Source organism: Beta vulgaris, chromosome 5 (assembly GCF_026745355.1).
Source record: "Beta vulgaris subsp. vulgaris cultivar EL10 chromosome 5, EL10.2, whole genome shotgun sequence".
In the NCBI taxonomy this organism is placed as follows: domain Eukaryota; kingdom Viridiplantae; phylum Streptophyta; class Magnoliopsida; order Caryophyllales; family Amaranthaceae; genus Beta; species Beta vulgaris.
The window spans coordinates 56,284,217-56,304,447 of record NC_079206.1 but is presented as its reverse complement, the minus strand read 5'-3'; positions in this window follow the sequence as shown (position 1 = coordinate 56,304,447).

The window sequence follows — 20,231 nt, the reverse complement described above, 5'->3', positions numbered from 1 at the left end:
TAAAGAAACTGGGGAATAGTTTGAGAATTTGCATAATTACGAAAAATATCATTAATGACACAGAGATGATGTAGACCATCCAATTTTAATGATAAGAGTTCTCATTATATATATATATATATATATAGTGTAGACAATTATTGATGCAAAAACTATCATATGTAGTTACTAGTAAAAAAAAAAGTGTACTAATAAGTTAAAATCAAAGAAAATTTTACTAATATAGGAAGAAGACCTAAATGGGTATATAATAGGAATATATGGTAGACATAGACCTATGTTTAGTTTACCTTCAAAAAGTGATGTTTTAGCAATAATAAGCTGAGGTCAATAAGATTATTAGTAAATTAAACTTCCTTTGTTTTCGAATAGTTGCAACAAAGGGTTATAATTTGTGAGACATAAAAAACTTCTTTGTTACAACTAAATAAAAACGGAGGAAATATATAATATAAAACAATAGAAAAATTAATAAAAATAAGTTCTGTTAAGTAGAAACAAGTTCAATTCAATTAAAATAAGTTTAGATTAGTAGAAATAATTTCTACTCCCTCCGTTTCCTAAAGATATTCCCACTTACTATTCCTACAGATACCAATGAAAATCAAGTTGTGTGGGGCATGGTGTGAGTAAAGTAGGAGAGAGAAAGGGGTTAAGATAAATAAACAAATAAAAATGGATTAAAGTAGGAGAGAGAAAGAGAGTAAAATTGAATTAATAATGTAATGGTGGACCATATGATAGTGACATGAGAGGGTAAATAGGGAAATTTGTTTTGCCAAATAAGGAATAAAGCAAAAGAGAGAAGATCTTTTGAACACCCTTAAACAGAAAGTGGGAAGATCTTTAGGAAACGGAGGGAGTATTTAATAAAAATCACGTGAAGTGAACAAGGTCATACTTCTTGTATACAATCTTTTGAAGTTCACCTAGTTAGATTGGTATTTGCCTAATACTACTATGGTGTAATATAATGCTTAATCACTTAATGGATCGTGTGCTGCTGAAAAGTAGGAGTATATCTATCTAAGATAAAAATGCAAAAATTTTTTTAGGTGCCAACAAAATGATGAACGTTCGTTATTAAAAAAAAGACAACATGATGAATGTTCCTTAAAAAAAAATTAAAAAATGACCAATGTTATAATTTGGTGTACAAATTATTTTTATATGATTAAATCAAATATGATTGTGAAATTTAATAATTTAAAATGATTCTTAAATTTAAAATTTTAAAATATAAAATTTGTTACTAGTTATTTCTTGATCATATTACCACCACCTAAGAATTTACACCAAACTTTTCCTTTTCTATTTGAAATGACATTTTCTTGTGCTCAACATGTTCAAGAGTTTGACATGAAACTCGGGCTGAATCCCTAAACTTCGTCAAGACTTTACGACTTCGTTTCAAGAAAAACCAAATATAATTTGGAGGTTGATATGTCATATGTCAATGATTTGTTTCTTATGAAAATCAAATGATCCAGGATTGGAAATTAATTAAAATACTTAAAGAAGTATTTTAATGGCCAACTTTTGAGATATTATAAAAAAAATATATCATTTTCATGGAAAGCGACTATAGCTACTAACTAATATGGTTTTATTATTTTCTCATTTACTTGAAAAGTATGGTCATCTCAACAATGTTGATTTTTCCATGCCTAGCTAGTTGCGAAGAAGATATAAATGGCAAAATTATTTAAAAGGCTGCACTACCAAAGAAAGGAAAGGACATAATGCAAGTAGCAGAGTGCTAAAATTTGTGTATAAATATTTTTGTAGTTTGGTAATTTGGTATCATGCACAAATTTCTATTAAATAAGGAAAGAGGGAAGGTTTAGTGTCTAGCCTAAGTTAAATACTTCATATATATCCTCACATAAAAAAATAGTTAATAATCATTTTTTAATAGAAAACATAAAAAACCAGGCCAAATTACACGACAGTTGTATCAAATTTTGAGGCAGTTTTTATTTGTTTTTGCACGCATTATGTGCATATAAGGCTACTAGACTAGATTCTTTTCGATTTTTATTAGTTTAGACACTTTTTGTTTTTGGGTTGTCGTCATTTAATATTATAGTTTACCCACTTTTTCTTTTTTTATGTTTTTCAAATGATCTTCCCGCTTTATAATACTATCTTTACAATAAAGTTTCTCCTTCTATGATCCACATACTTTTTTACCATAAATTAATAGTTTCACTTACCTTCTGCGACCCACATTCCTATTTCTTTTAAAACTTTAATTTGTGCCCAACGAGTGGGTAAAGTACTAAAAATCAAATAGGGTTTAAAGGATGAGAGGAAAAAAGGGAGATTCATCACACATAGGTTGATAGTAAGACATATTTACGTATTTAATTTTTTTTTTGAAAAACGACGAGAGATAAATGGGTCCCATGCCTTGATTTTATTATGAACGATTGGATGAGAAACAAAGGTTCCAATTAACCAACTTATTCTATTACAAAAACTTGGAGGAATTTGGATGAGATAATAGAGAACGTGGTATAAATTTTTTTAGATTGATAAAAGGAATATATAACCTCTAATCCGCTCTTGCATAAGTCCCGGCCCATAGGCCCAAGCACTTGGAAGGATGGGGAACGGTAAGGGGAATTATCCTTCTCCAAGTGCCCTTAACTTGATGGGATTTTCGAACCCATGAATAACTTGAGATTATGAGGCGGAATCTCCATCAAGTGAGTCAAGTTAAGCTTGGTAGACAAATTGGTATGAATGCCATAAAAACAATATTCAAAATGAGTAAGATAAAAAAAAAATATTCACACGAGAAAAGTGAGTAAAATAAAAAAAATACAAAGAAATTATCATTTTATATGTAGTAAAAAGTTAAGTTTTTAAATAAAAGTAATATATAGTAAATATGGTGCCAAATTTAGAGATGGCAATGGGTAGAATCTGGACAGGGTCCTCTAGGATCCAGATCCGTTTTTTAGGGAAGGATCCATATCCTACCCGGATCCACTGGGTAATAAAAATGAGGATCCAGATCCAGATCCATATGGATCTTATGGATTCGGGTCCTAAACGGATCCAAAACGGATCCTTGCCTATTGTTTTCAAACTAAGCTAATTTTCACAATAATTAAAGAATTTAAATAATAAAGTCATCTAATATCAACCAAAAAATACATTTAAATTTTGAAAAATAACCATTGCAACTACTTACAACTATTACATTATCAAATTGTAGATTAGTTATCAACCCAATTTTCGAACTTAATTATCGTGTAAATTCGCACATAAATCACACAATAATTAGAATAATAATCCGAAATTCAAGCGAAAATCCGTTTTACATGTAATAACTAATATTATAATATTATCAAAATATAATATTAAATTATAATAATATTATAAAAATGGGTAAATGGATCTGGATCTGGGCAATAATTTAGGACCCGGTCCGGATCCGTTTTTCTAAGGAAGATCCATATCCTCCCCGGATATGGTCCAAAATTTGAGGATCCAGATCCGTCAAAAATGGATCTGGATCTACAAATCCGGGTATGGTCCATTACCCACTGCCATCTCTAGTGCCAATAGATCGAGTTAAGTTAACATATAACTAAAAACTAAATTACTACTTACATTATGAGTACTCAAATCTCAAGATACATGGTTCTTTAATAGCATGGAAATAAAATAATCAGGTAATAAAATTCTATGCACCTTAGTAATAACATATACTTATTACTCCAGTTTTTAGTTATATCATATCGATTTTTTATGTTAATTATATGATCTACTTTGACCATTTTTTTATTGATACTAATACAATAATATATACTTCCTCCGTTTCATAATAAGTGAAACATAGACATTGGACACAAGATTTAATAAACATCACTTTCAAAAACCAAAAAGTCATAAAATACCCTTTTATGTTATCAAAAGTAGGAGAGAGAAAGCAAGTTACACAAGTTTATGATGGGTATTCTTGTCATTTTGTCACTTTCTTTTTTCCATTTAAGGTATGTTTCACTTACTTTGAAACGTTCTAAAATAGTAAGTGTTTCACTTATTATGGAACGGAGAAAGTATGTTATAATATTAAATATTATTAAATGTGTCTTAATATATATTTTCAAAATACTAATTTCTTAATAATTTCTACTTATTGACTATTATTGATATTCATGGCCAAATTTTCACATACACAAACTTGAAAAGTTCGATGATACAGTACATCTTAAAAGGAAGAAGTATGTACGTAGTTCTTAGCTATCATGCTTCTCAAGTTTCCATTGAATCGTCCTTCACCAATCCCCCCATATATATTCACATTATATATTCAAGCGTAAATCTTCCCCTATAAATAAAATCCTTTATCAATTTATGCAAAATTTCCCCTTAATTTATGTATACTCCAAAGAAGCACCTCGTCCTGTCTTTGTCCAGACGAATTGCTCTCCCAAAAAGCAGTCCGTCCATCAATGATCTGGACGAATTGCATTCCAAAGAAGCACCTCGTCCTGTCCTTGTCCAGACGAGTTGCTGTTCGAAGACGCAGTCCGTCCAGACATAACTTGGACGAGTTGCCCTCCAAAGAAGCAGCTCGTCCAGTCGATGTCTGGACGTGTTGCTCCTTGATAGGGCAGCACGTCCGAAAGTCAGCTTGGACGAGTTGCCTCTCGAGTAAGCAGTTCGTCCAGTTGTAAAAAAAAAAAAAAAGAGGTTCTGAATGAAATCTTACCAGTGTGTCAGCCCTCTTCTCGGCACCTGACTTGCTGTATTCTTTCCAGAGAGTATCAGCAAATCTGGATGAACTCATATCTCCAGTCCAAGATTTTCTGAGTTTACTTCTGGCTGAATCTGCAAAAAAGAAAAAACAAAACCGCAGGTGTTAGACGAATGACACGCAGGACGGGAATTTCACTTAGAGAATCATTAGTAATTATACCTCTGTCCTCGTCCTGCCGTAAGCCGGCAGCGACAAGGAAATTATCATGATAAAACATCTCTTTAAAAGGGATCCAATTGGACGGACCCTTGAAAGAGACGTCTTCCATAGAATACTCTGAAACCCGGAAATACTCCACCATCTCCTCGGCAGAGCTATCCTCTAGTTCCAGATACGAAGCCATTCGTCCAGTATTGGTGGTAGATCGGCTAAAATACTGAAGCCGGCTAGCCACCACTTTGCTGGGCGCCTGGACGAAGAGGAATTCACCCTTCCAAGAGTGCATCTTAGATGTTTTATCCCAAGACGTCAAGAAGCCTTGACGGTTGCATACACTCAGCCAGCTCCCTTCGACAGTTCTAGGAACCTTGGCAACATAATGGATGTGGGTGAAGGCAGCCAGAGAAGGGTTCTTCCCTTTCAAATTGCACACGGCCAGAAAGGTCAGGATGTTTTGCCAAGAGTTTGGGGCAAGCTGATTATGTCCTATACCGTAATAATGGAGCAGTTGGCTGATGAAAGGGTGGAGAGGAAAGCGAAGGCCGGCATCTAATGCCAGCCGATAAACAGAAAAGTGGCCAGAAGGGGCGCTAAAGATGGTATCCTCCCGGCCAGGGAGAACGAATTTGTAGCCCGGCATGGGCATGGCCGTTGAAAAGGAGCTAAGGTCTGAACCTAATCGTCCCAGCCAAGTGTTATCGGCCAGGATGAACCTAGGGTCAGAGAGGGGACCTAGCCGTCGTCTTATTTCAGACGAAGTTGTTGACGGCTCCTCTGAATCACTGGCAGGGTTGGAAGAGCTGGCCGTCCTTGGCTCATCCGAGACCGTCTCGCGTGTGGACGGGTTGGGTTCTGGAGAGCCTCTGCTAACATGTTCATCCTGAACATATTCAGGAGACGGATTTGGAACTGCTGGACGAGCACTTTGGACTTCTCGCTCCCCGTCAGCAGGATTTCGCCCTGTAGATGCCTCCATTTCCGAGCTGGAGGCCGGCAGGTTAACTCCTCGTCTGATACGAGCTGTTTGCTTAACACGAGCCAGATTACACTGCACAGGTAAAGACTGGGTCGTCTGACTTAGCCGGCCATGAGAAAAGAAAAAGAATGCATGTCCGGCCAAGATGGGTCCAACTCTAGAAGATGCCGAAGAAGATAGGCCCTCTGTTCTAGGGCTAGTACCAACCCTTGAGCGGCCGGGTTTGTTCGATGAAGAAGACGAGCTCATTTTCTTAAAATATGTGTGAAAGCAAGAAAGAGTTGAGAATATACCTGTAGAGGAAAGTTCGGACGAGCGTCAAAGTGACTTGAGGCCTGGACGAGCAAAGTAAGAGCTTGGACGGGAGATGTTCTTCTCTCTAAAAGTTCAGTAAAAATTTGCAGAGTCTCTCTCTCTAGAAAATTTCTCAGCGATGTTAAAATGACTCCAGGAGCGACTAAGGCACATATTTATAGAGGGGTGAAAATGACCTCCTCATCCGGTGAAAAGTAACCGTTGTGCCTAGGGTGACCTATGGAGACCGCAAAATCGCGCCTCTTTTTTGAATGAAGGGGAAGGGCAGTTCCAGGTCGGTTAAAAGAGGAAGATTAACCGTCTTGGCGCCCAAAAGATAATAACTCCCTCTTTTAAGGGGCAAATGTTGTAGCCTAAAAAATCAACGGCTATCGTGCTGCCACGTGGCCCCATCGGAGCCCTACATGTGGCATGCATGCAGAGAGGTAAAAGTACAAAGGGTCTGGAAGTGGCAGGCCTAAAAGTACGTTTCTCTGAAGAAAATGTACTAGAGGCCCCTCTTCTGGCCCCAAAAATCGTACTTAGGCCCAGTAAAAATGATCTACACCTTTTTATAAAAGTGAGGTGTGCTGACCAATCAATTACTGCCACGTGTCCCGCTACTTTGAATTAGCCAATCAGATGCTCCCAAATTAGGGTGACATCGAGGCACAGCAGTCATTTCAAACAGTATAAATAGTCCTTGATTTCAGGGTGAAAGGTACGTTTTTCAGAGCATAGTACTGTTATTCTGTCATAAATTCTTCTCTCTCTCTCTCTACTTTCTCTCTCTAAAAGTTCCTTTGCATCCCTGACATCTGACTTAAGCTTCGGAGGGGGAAATACCACCCAAACCTCCAGGGTGGGTCCCTTTTATGCAGGTTGCTAGTCAGGAGTTTGCTTTGGGATTTGAATCAATCATTGTTGCACAAGTCTCCAATTTTAAGAACTCATCTCTGGGAGTGTGATATAAGTTTGCTAGTTTCATTGAGCATAACATTCTATCACTTTTAGATAGAGATGGCCAACAGTGCGGGCCAATCCAGCCCATCCCACCTCGTGGGTCTTGTTGGTCGGGTCAGTAAAAAGTCCGGTCCAACCTAGCTCAAACCGTGAAATTGGTAGGTGGGCTGTGGGACAGATTTCTTGAGCCCGGCCCACTAAAGCCCGCTACTAAAACTGCCAAACCCAGACCATGAAACTGGTCCAGCCCGGCCCATGAACCAAACTAGCCCAATCCAAGTAAATATTGAACCAAATTGTGTATATTTTATTCAAATTGTATATATTTTAATCAAATTGCATATATTATAATTCAATCAAATTTAAAAATAATGAAATTATTCATTAATATTAACATTTGTATATATTTTAATTCATTTTAATGATTTTATGTAACAATAATGAATAATTTCAATGATCAAATAATTTTTTTTAAAAAAATTCATGTCAGCCCGCCAGCCCGGTCCAGCCCACCAGACCCACGAACCGCATCCCGAATCGTGAAAACCGGTAACAGACCGGTGTGGGCCAAGATTTTTCAGCCCGTGGACCAGCCCTTCCAAACCATGAATTTCACGGACCGGTCCTGGGCCGTGAAATCTCAGCCCAGCCCACTACGGCCCACGGTCCGGGCATCCCAGCCCACACCAGTGGCCATCACTACTTTCAGATGATAAGTGGCTGGTGGGTTAGTCAGAAAAATGCTTTCCTCCACTCTTTTCTCACTTCTCTTCCTCAAGCTTTACTTTTCTCCCTCAAACTGGGTATTAGGGGCGGCTAAGGCCATGTGCAGAGTGAGCAAGTGTATAGGGGCTTCCAAAATATAAGGGCCAAATTCTATTAGTGATCCGCCTACATTTAAAAAATAAATTCAAAGAGGTTAATTTCTATATGGTGTTTTACTTCGTCTCTTCCTATTCTCCAAAAAAAAATTCTTCCATTATAACTCTTTCGTCTCTTCCCATTCACCAAAAATGTTCAATCCTTATTATTTAATTTATTACAGGGCCCCTAATTTGTACGAGACAGCCCTGCTGGGTATTGTCATACTAGCCTATTCGATAATATCATATTTTAACCTTTTCTTTTATCCTTAGTATTCACATTTTTTAAGGTAAGATGAACTCCCTTATAAGTATTAGGTAAAATTGGGATCACTTCTTGTATGAGATTTACTCTTTGCAGAGATTCGATCCCGAGATCTCTAGGATCACAGGTGATGCCAACACCACTAGGAGTTTAGGATATCACCTGCTACTTTTATGTAATGTTCACATAACTCTTCTTCCTCTCTCTTTAGGAGAGTTTTTCTACCCGTGTATTAGATTTTATCACTCTTCTCGTAAAAGTTTGAATTTTTTTTTCTTATTCTACTAGGTATTAGTTTGTTTAATAAGGCCAATATTATTACGTTTTTTTTTTCTTATTCTACTAGAATTTGGTTTGTTGATTAAGATCAATACGATTTTGCAGCAGATGTCATAATAAATTTTACGATTTTTTCACCAAGTACTCCCGAGTTTTCAATAAACTCATATGGTACCCTCCAACTTTTCAAAAATACACGAGGTACCCCTAAGTTTAATAATAATTCACGTGGTACCCTCAAATACCCTTACGGCCCATTTGGTAAGAGGTTATAAATGGTGGGAATGGTAATGCATTATAGTGTAAATTTGTACTAGAAATCCAATGTCATTACCAATGGTAATGCTACTTAATCATAAGATATCCATTTTCTTCCTAAAATCTCATTACTATCCATTACCACTTGGGAAGGTGGTATTAGGTGGTAATGAAAATTTATAAAGGAAAACCCATGTTTTGTGATAAAGTTTCATTCCCATGGTTATGGACATGTGAAAATCTTTACAAATTTACACTAAATTTCATTACCATTACCACTATTTATAACCACTAACCAAACGGGCCGTTAATGACTAACGTTGTTAACCGTCGTTAGTCATCAACCCTAATTTTTGTTTTTAAACCCTAATTAACCCTATAATTTTAATCCTAATCTTAACCCCTATCTCTAACCCTAATCCTAGCCCTAACCCCCCGCACTCCCACCACCCCTGCCATCCCCCCCACCCCAACAACCTCCCCCTCCCATCACCCCTGCCATCCCCCTCCCCTACCCCTACATCCCCTCCCCCACCCTCCCACCACCCCAGCGCTCCCCCATCCCAGCAACCTCCCCCTCCCCCACCCCACCCCCCACAGCTTGATTTCCCCTTCCCCAGCGCTCCTCTTTCCTTCGCGCCTCCCTTCCCTACTTTGTCGTCCTTGCTGTTGTGCCTTTGTTGGTTCTGGGCGCCTCCCTCACCTGGTTTTGGGCTCAATTTCGATTTTCGACGAAGGAGGGGAGGGAAAATGGAGCTACGTGGGGGTAGGGGTTGCGGATGGGATGGTGGGGGAGGGGCTACAGGGGTGGGGGAGTGAGAGGTTGTTGGGGTGGGGGGGGGGGGATGGCAGAGGTGGTGGGAGGGTGAGGGTGGTGGGGGTGGTGGAGGGGATGGTGGGTTAGGGTTAGAGATAGGGGTTAGGGTTAGGGTTATAGGGTTAAACATTAGGGTTAATGACTAACGTCGGTAAACGCCGTTAATCGTTAAGGGTATTTGAGGGTACCACATGAATTATTATTTAAACTTAGGGATACCTCGTGTATTTTGAAAAGTTGGAGGGTATCACGTGAATTTTTTGAAAACTCAGGAATATTGGGTGAAAAAACAGTAAATTTTATTTTATAATTAGTTGAATGAGATGAAATCAACTTCAAAATTACTCTAACATGCATGTTGATGGAAGACCTTGGGGAATGTTGTGTGATGAATAGTTCAATTATATATGATGGAGGATATGCTGAATTGTTAGATACTATTATCCATAACTATTAGTATAATTTTATTGGAGGAGAGTTTTATTTGTCACAATATACTACTTCTTCCGTTTCTAAATAAGTGCAACATTTGCATAGTGTTTACTATTCACTGTTTAAACTTTAATTAGCTTTGGTGATTTACATTTTAGGAAAAATATAGTCATGTGGGATCTTGTTAGATTCGTCTGAATGTGAATTTTTTTAATATCAACTTTTTATAATTTTTACTTATTGATAATTGAAGATATTAATGGTTAAAATAATGCATTGGCAAACGTGCAAACAAGAAATGTTGCACTTATTTAGAAACGGAGGAAGTATATTTTATTGATGTATATATAAAAAAGCTATATTTTTCTATTTTAACTTTTATGTTAATAGACATTGTATGCATGACTTCAAATTAATTAATAAGTTTTAGCTAAGAAAGAAGATAAGTGGCCAGTTGGTCAAATTATTGTTTCAAAAAATGAAAATGAAAGCAAAATACTCTTGAGTAAACTTAAAGGGCGTTTGGTATAATTGGAAAGAATTTGGATAACGAGGGGATGAAAATAATAATTGTTACGTTTAATAGTTGTTTGGTATCATAGTGGAATAGAAACAATTGAGAGTTTTATGATTGAGAATTGAAACATAATTTGTTTCCACTAATTTGATAAGAATAATAAATGAGAGAATTATGTTTCCCTCTAAAAAAACGATATTTGCTACATATTTAAATTCGTTTTGTATATCAAAATTTTCTATACCAATTTTAGGAGTGTTGAAATCAATGGCTTTTTGACAAATCTTCATCATTACTTATACAGACAAAATTAATATCAAAATCATCGAATAGAAAGTTGATTGGTTTGCCAAAGTACGCTTAGTATTCATCAATATGCACAAGTGTACCTATAATCAACCAGATCTTGCTACCAATTAAGATCTTTCTAGTTGAAAATGATGTTTACTACTATTTATATACTTTAACTATTGAGTGATTTTTATGAAGTAGATTACATATACTATGAACAAATAAAGATCTTTAAACTAAACTTACGTGTAATCATATTAATGGGATTTTGATTGACCTAGCTAGCTAGCTAGCTTAATTACACATATAGACAAAATTAATATCAAAATCATCAAAGAAAAAAAAAGATAACATGATTTTTGTAAAGTACACTCAAATTTCAATAACTCACTAGTGTTCATAGAATTAACCAAATCATCTTACTACTAATGAACATCTTTAGTTGAAAATGATGTTACTTATAATAAGCTTAATAATTTGATCACTATAAAAAGATAAGAGCCAAACCCACTTACTAGAAAGTCAACAAATAAGTGAAATTGGCTATCATAATCAACAAAAAGATTATATTCCATGAAGGCTATGCAATAACATGTAGCTACATAAACCTGGAAAACGATGGAACGAGCACAAGTGTCATTCCCACATTAATGGGACCATTGAAAAGCTCAGAAGTCATTTTTTTTTTTGGTAAGGATTTTACAGTATTCACTGAATTCAACACAAAATTGTATAAACTATAGCTTATAGTGACTCATTAAATCTTTGTTTATATTTATATATCCATGTCTTATTGTCTCAGGCTGCTGTAAGTGGATGTTATTCTCAATTTATAGGATAGGGCTGCTTTGTATGTTCAAAGTACAACTTTAGCTTTTGTTGTTGTGTAACTATATGTAAGTTAAAGACTCATAACTTCTTTGCTCGTCAAAAGTCGATTGATCTTACTTGAATTCCAAATGTATGTTTGTGTCGATTTGATAGCTTTAACTTTTTCACTTATCTTGGAAACATTACTTTTGTAGTTTTGCTTTCTCTTTAAAAGGATGTTGACCTAGTATAAAGGTATTAGAGATGTTATAGGCATCACATAATGAGATGTCAAAATGACGTCTCACAAAAATTTTTGTATCAAAGTTAAGTTAAAGTGATATCAAAATAGAGCTATTTGGTACCAAAAATATAACCTTGCTACCAAACTGAAATTTGATAACAAAATAGAGTTGATACCAAAGTACTCTATTTTGGTACTCCTTGGACTTAGCTTTTGGTACCAATAATTTTGTGAGATGCCATAGTTGCCAATACTTTTTCAAGGTATTATCATGTCACAAAAAATTTTTGAAAAGGAAAAAATTAGATGCCAAAGTTGCCAATACTCAGGATTTAATACTTGGCACCTCTTTCAAATACCAAGCGATGTTTCTTATATATATTTTAAGGAAAATAAATATTATATATGGAATATATCCTATACTACTCATGGTCTCACTCTATATAATCTTTCCATGATTTTCCATGATCACCGTTAATTTTCATGTAATATGAAAAGTAGTTGAAATCATATTGTAATCTTTTCGTAAACTCCTACTAATTTGCGACCAATTGTGTTTGTTTAGTATTTCTTAGGACTTTTTAATGATATACTCCCTCCGTCCCTAAATAGAGTGTCCATCTTTTTTTGGCACAAGTATTAAAAAGAAATCACGTGTGGGACCTTAGTTGTATTAAATTATAATTAAATATAGAAGTTGGTACACTTTTTATGAATTGTTTATTAAGGAAAGAGAATGTGGGCCATATGGAAAAGTGAGTGATATTGTAAAAGTTGAAAGCAAAATAATATTTTAATTGATGGACCTACACAAAATAAGAAAATGGAAAATCTATTTGGGACAAACATAAATGGAAAAATGGGCATTCTATTTAGGGACGGAGGGAGTATATATTTTAGTAATTATTTCAACAAAGAAATATATTTAATTATAACAAATTATGTTTGAGCTTATATATGACATGAGCCATAAATCTTGTATATTATTATTTGTGTAGGAAATAATTGTCACCTGACCCCTCCTTGTCAAATGCTTATTTAGTGACATGCCATAGGTGACATTTTTTTTTTGACAGGGTAAAATCGATACAACTAAAGTTGCTCTTTTTCTTGCCCTTAAGGTAAGGTTATGAGCTTTACTAATCTTGTTACGGCTAAAATGTAGGATTCTAACATTTCTTAAATTCCTAAGTAATCCATCTATATATATCCCTAATATTAGTTCTAATTGTCGTATTAGCACTATTGGGTTTATTCATCGAGTTTACTAATTCTTCACAATCTGTCCAAATTTTGAAGCTCGTAATGTTAAAAGTCTGCATATGTTTTAAACTCAGTCTCAGAGCCTCAGCTTCAGCATGTAAAAGGGAATATGCAAAACTCCTTCCTCCTCCTGTCCTTTTCTCGTGATTATTATGACTTAAGCTCCATCCACAAGCAGCTATCCATCAGTGATTTTTTCCTTGACCATATTTCTTCCATGGCCCATCAATTTCCAGAATTGGCAGAATATTTTCCCCCTTCCAAAACTTCAAAAAATGACTACCATTCTCTTTTCTAAACCTGCAGTTCCCAATTGCTATATTTTTCGGATGCAGATTGTCAAGTATAAATGATTTGCTCCACCTCAGATTATATTTTTTGGGTCTCCATCACTTTCTTTGTTAAACACTATAGTATTTCTGGTTAGCCATATGCTCCAAATGGTAGCCATGAACTCTCCCAACGTTTCCTGCGGCTTGTTTTCCATGTTCATAATGTACCAAATCCAATTCCTTGACCATCTCTTTACTAGGGTGTACGTATTATCATTGCTTATGATTCCCAATTTTGAGGCTTTCCACACACGCATTGTGTTCTCGCAATCCTTAAACAAATGAGTATCAGATTTGTCGCTTTTGTTACAAAGGGGGCGAGTTATCACTCTTAGGATCTTTCGTTTCCTAAGGTTAAGTCCAGTGGCTACTAGAGCACCATGGTATAGCTTCCAATAGAAATATTTCCATTATGGCCAAATTTTTTGTTTCCGGAATAACTTCCAAACGTTTGAGTAGACTTCAGCTTCTCCATTTCCTTCTCAACATATCTTGTACTCTGATTTGATTGTGTAATTTCCATGTGAGGTATGTATCCATACAAATTCATCTTGACCAATTGCACTAGGCAAGTGAAAGGCTAGAATCATTATCCAACCACCAAACTGTGACTTATGCTTATGATAAACTAATGTCAATTCCAAAAAACTAGTTGATACTAATAATAACTTAAGTTTCACCAATTGTGTTTGGATTTTTTTAAGTTATTTATTTAAGAGATCGAGTATAGATACTTGAATCTTTTTTCATATTCAATTACAACCTTGTTCTTGGTCTGATGTCAATTACAAGTTACAACGATAATTGATTAGGTGCATTTTATTCTCCCAATTTTCCTTTAAATTATTGGAGCTTATATATCATAACAATATGGACAAATACAAACTTACAAATGTACTCAATAGAATTTAAAAGCAACAACAACCAATGTACTCAATAGTATTTAAAAGCAACAACAACAAATGGTAAGTAGAAGTACCTATTGTAAGATTGAAAATGCTTAGCTTATCATTAGATGAGTAATCTATTTATACATAGAGTTACAATAGAAGATAAACAACGTATAACAAGAAATAGTGGATAAGATTTACAAAAGATAGAAACTAATAGACTACAATCTCATACACTAGAAAGATGATAACATTTAGACCTAGTCTAACTTATAGCTTAGCTGTTATGTAGTCTTATCTCCAATATATATGCCCCCGCAAGACGGACGCACGTGGGGTCAACGAGTCCGATCTTGGAAAGGAGTACATCAAGACGAGGCCGAGATAAAGGTTTTGTAAGGAAGTCAGCAAGCTGGTCACCTGTCGGGACATGAGTGACATGCAAGAAGCCAAGTTGCACTTGTTCTCGAATAAAGTAAAATGCGATGGCCAAATGCTTCATTTTTGAATGAAAAATCGGGTTAGCACTGAGGTGAGTGACACTTAAGTTGTTATAATAAATCACTGGTGTAGACAATGAGACACCAAGTTTGTGAAGTAAGTTGTGTGTGCCCATAAGTTCGGACGTAGTTAATGTCACAACTCGATACTCCATTTCAGTGGATGAGAGCAATGGATTTATGTTTCTTCGAGCACCATGTAATAGGAGTTTTTCCAAGAAAGACGACATGCCCCATAGTAGAGATGTAGTCATCACGATCACTCGCCCAATTCATGTCCGAAAAAGCATGAATATTGAGCTGGGAGTCACGGTAAATTGTTATGCCTTTGTCGAGGGTGCCACACAAGTATCCCATTAAACGTTTTAAAGCTGTCCATTGAGCAGTAGTAGGAGCGTGCATGTATTGAGATAAGCGATTTACCGCAAAGGCCACATTCGGTCGAGTGAGGGTGAGAATTGTAGGCCTCCTAATGCTGCCCTATAATCCTTGGGAACATCAAGTGTGGTGCCAGCAGCAAGGAGTGGTTGAAACACCACCATGGGTGTGGGTGATGGTTTGACATCAATCATACCCAAGCGCTTAAGGAGATCAATAATATACTATCGTTGATTCAGAAATAAACCATGTGGAGTTGGAATGACTTCAACCCCAAGAAAGTAGGATAAGGTGCAAAGATCCTTGAGGGCAAAGCGATGAGATGACGTTGTGATAAAATGAATAAGTGTGGCAGCATGAGGATCGGTGACGATGATGTCGTCAACGTACACAATGAGAAAAATCGGTTGTTGTGAACCATAGAGCATGAATAACAAAGTGTCGGAGATGGCTCGTTGAAACCCAAGACTGCTCAAGAAGTTAGTGAGCTCCGTATACCAAGCTCGGGGGGCTTGTTTCAAGTCGTAGATGGCCTTTTTAAGTTTACACACATGATGAGGACGGAGCGAATCAAGAAAGCCTGGAGGTTGAGACATGTATATGTCCTCATGTAAGGTACACTAGTAGAATAAATGCTATTTGTTGCGGTAATATTGCTGCGGTTTTACCCATACGCAGCAATATATCACGTAAAAAATAATATAAAATATAAAATAAATATATTGCTGCGGTTTCGACTGAAAACCGCAGCAATATGGGTCAACAGGAATTTTTTTGAAAAAACATTGACTATTTAGCGAGATATATTGCTGCGGTTTTTGTCAAAAACCGCAGCAATATATTAAAATAATATAAAAAATATATTGCTGCGGTTTTTTAGAAAAAACCGCAGCAATATCTTTAAAAATAAATATAAAAGGCGAGCGAATTTCAACCAGATTTCGTTCGATTTTTTTCGTGTTGTTGATGAATCCGGTTCCGGTGTTGTTGGCGAGCCTGACCTTTTTTTTGGATTTTTTTTTCTTTTTTTTCGTTTCCAGATCTGTGATTTTTTTATTTTTAGGATTTTATTTTTATTTTTGTCGTTTTTTAGATATGGTTTTAGATTTTTTTTGTTATTTTAGAGATCAGTTTCTTATTTTTATTTTTGTTTTTTTAATTAGTCTAAGTTGTAATAGTTGCTTATTTTTGTTTTTACTTTTTGATTTTTTGTATTATGTATGTAATTAGTTTTTTTTAGTTTTATATATTAATGAAATTCATGTTATTTCATCTTCATTTTGTATGTGAATTGGAGTTGTGGATGGTTAGTGGTATGGTTTTAATATTTCAAATTTAATTGCAAAATTTCAAAAAAAAAAAATTTTTTTTTTTACCTACCAGTACCTATTGCTGCGGTTCTGGGCCAGGAACCGCAGCAATAATACCTTTTTGGGCCACCTTATTTCACCACAATTCCATATATTGCTGCGGTTTGGTCATTAAAACCGCAGCAATATTACGTAATATTGCTGCGGTTTAAAACCGCAGCAATATTATTAATACCTATTGCTGCGCCCTTAATTGCTGCGCGCCCTATTCCGCAGCAATAGGGCACTTTTTAACCGCAGCAAGTAGGGTTTTTTCTACTAGTGGTACCCTGCAAAAATGTGTTGTTAATGTCAAGCTGGTACAAGTGCCAACCACGAGAAATAACAAGTGTTAATAAGGTGCGAACAGTGCCACAGACGGACTACGTGACTGGAGGTGTCCGTGTAATCAAGGCCAACGCATTGTTAAAAATCCTTGGCGACCAAGCGAGCCTCGTACATGTCCGTGGAGCCATCAGAATTATATTAACATGAAAAATCCATTTGCATTTGACTAAATTGCGTGAGGAATCAGGAGGAACTAAGTCCCAAGTGCCGAGTTTATGAAGAGCCTCAATTTCAGATTCCATAGCTTTCTGCCAAAGGGGATGTTTGAGAGCTTGTTGGGTGGTTTTGGGTTCATAGGGGCGAGGGGGAAATGTGGTAGGGTAGGCGTATTTGGGTTGGGTTTTCGGATATTATTCATAGAGCGTGTGATAATACCGAGAGGGATGGGAGTGGGTTGGTTAGGGGAGGTCTCTAGAGGAGGGATGGTGAGATGGATGTGTGCGTGTTGCTGGGTAGGGCATCGCTGAGGGAGGGAGTTGGGCGTGCTGGGCGAGAGGAAGTGTGAGTGAGTTGATGTGCGGGGGAGGTAGGTGGGGTAATGGAGGGTGTGTGATCGGATGTGAGCGAAAGAGCAGGAGAGTTGGGAAGGGCTGGATGAGAGTGTGGAGCAGTGGGTTGGATGCTTGAGGCATGCGGAGTGGTGGGGGGTAGGTTGCGTATGGGTAGGGGATGGAGGGAGGATAGGGTGGACTTGTGGGGGGAAAATGAGGGGGAGGGGAATGGAGCACCACAAGTCAGCGGAGGACAGGTGGGTGTGTGATGCGGGTGTGGAAAGGTGAGAGAATCGGAAGTCGGTTTCGATGAAACGCACATGGCAAGATGTATAGAGTTTCATTAGGCACAAGCAAGGTTCCATTAATAAATCCTTCCTTATTTTCGCAATTAAAGCACGACGAACATTTCTACTCCATCTTGCAAAATTACTTCCAGTAAAAATAGAAGTAACTAAAGAAGTAGTAGGATTATCAGACATAGCTATGAGTAAAAGGATCAATATTACCTCCATTTCCTCCAGTAGCATTACTTCCGCCATTAACGTTTCCTCCATTTTCTTCATTAGCTAAAACCTCATAATTTTGAGCCATATTTCTTCAAGATTTTGATTGAATTGCAAGACAACAAGATCACAAACAATCAGATCAACGAGATTTTCAGAAAATTTCAAGAAAATCCACGATTTCAGACTTAACGCAATAAATCGCACAATTTCAGAATTGATTTCAGTTATTAATAAGCTCAAAAGAAATTTCAATCTCGTGAGGAGGTTCTAGCTCTGATACCATGAAGAAACCATGATCAAGGTTTCATGTTTCATTGATTGAAAGAGAGAAATTACAGAAAGAAATCTCGAGGAAGAAAAGAGATAGAGGAATCTGTAATTTTAGCTCAACTAACTCAATCATTACAAGAGTTAATCCATCTCTAATTATAGTGACTAACTAATCACTATTGCTGATTAGGATAATAATATTACAAAATATATAAATAAAGCTTATAATGAGTCCCTCCGAAAGTCATTTGAGGAGTGCAAGAGTTTGGAATTAAAGTGTTAGTGAATGAGCAGGGGAGGGTGGCAGTTTTGAGGGTGGGGAAGGAAGGGGTAAGGTAGACAATCCACCAGAGGAGAGAGAACATGAGAGCTGGGAAAAAATAAAATAAAATTCATTTAACCTATTGTAAAAGGTCAATGACCTACTGGGATCAATTTTGTAAAAAATGATACATACTTGGAACTACTCAGAAATAAACATAAGTTGGGACTGAAAATGGTGGAACGTCCATATTTAGAACTATTCCTGTCAATTTTCCTATTTTCTTTCCTTAACGCTCAAATTTCTTTTAAACAAAGTTTATGAATACGATATAATTTCCTATAAAAGGTATACAATGTTACTACTTTTATATCATTATCAATTTTTCTTCGCAATTTGTTTAAATAGTTCAAAACGAGTTATATACAAATACGAAAAAAGCTTGCAAATAAACTCAAGCAACTTATTTGTGAACATCAACAAAAAGAGCACTAAACATTTCAAGTTTGGCTCATTATTAAACGAGTTGAACAATATCTTTCGAACCTTTCAGTTTCTTAAGAAATGGGCTTTAACCAAGCTTTAGTCGAGTTTATTCACAAGCAATCCACTAAAGTATTAGCTATTACATCTCTAATGTCGGAAACGAGACAATAAGTCACTCCCATATCGATGTGGGTAATCTAGTTTAGATCATTAGCAATTTAGCATTACAATTACCAAAGACCTTCAGGTACAATGGTATGGCTTCATATCTCCCACATGCTAGATTAGGGATGGCAAATGGGCGGGGCGGATGCGGATACCCCTAAATCCACACCCACCTCCACCTAAATTTTCCATACCCGCCACCTGCCCCCCAACCATGGCGGGTACAAGTTTCCATATCCACCTCCGCCCACGTGGGTATAAGGTTATACCCACATCCGCTCCACCACCCAGGTGGATATCCATTACCCACTTATACCCGCCCATCACCCAGGTGGATATTCCACCCGTCCACCTGATTTATTTTCTATATATAACCTATTATATAAATTAATTATTAGAAACACCCATTTCAAAGAAAAAAAATACACATTCTTTGTCATACATAAAGTGCAGTAATTCAACCTCAAGAGCAATTGAAAATTGTTCTAAATGACAATACAAAGTTCACAAAACACTAACAAACAAATACAATCATACAATACAGTTTCATTGTTACTAATAAATCTCAAGAAACATTAGTCAATTCAATTTTTTTTACAATTTTTTAGATTTATGAACATAATTCTTTATTTAATAAAGGGTAAATGAGTAAATATTATACGGGACGGATGGATATGGGGCGGGGCGGGTGGATATGGGGCGGGGCGGGCGGATTTGGGGCGGATGTGATCTCATATCCACGACCTACCCACTACCCATGACGGATTTGACTTTTCGTATGCATACCCACCCACTACCCACCAAAGTCATATCCATACCGACCCCAACTGGGGCGGATGCGGTGCGAAACCCGCCAAATTATACCCGCCAAAAATTTCAAAATTTCAATGTTGTGGGGAGAAGGGGGTTAGGGTTCTTATCAAGCTTCTGGATAAGTGACTCTAAGCGAGGGTAGCCCAGAGAAAATTCTTGTTACCAAGAAGTTACGAAAATGTACTAAAAATGAAAAAGTTTAGCATTACAATTTCCATCATGGCCATACT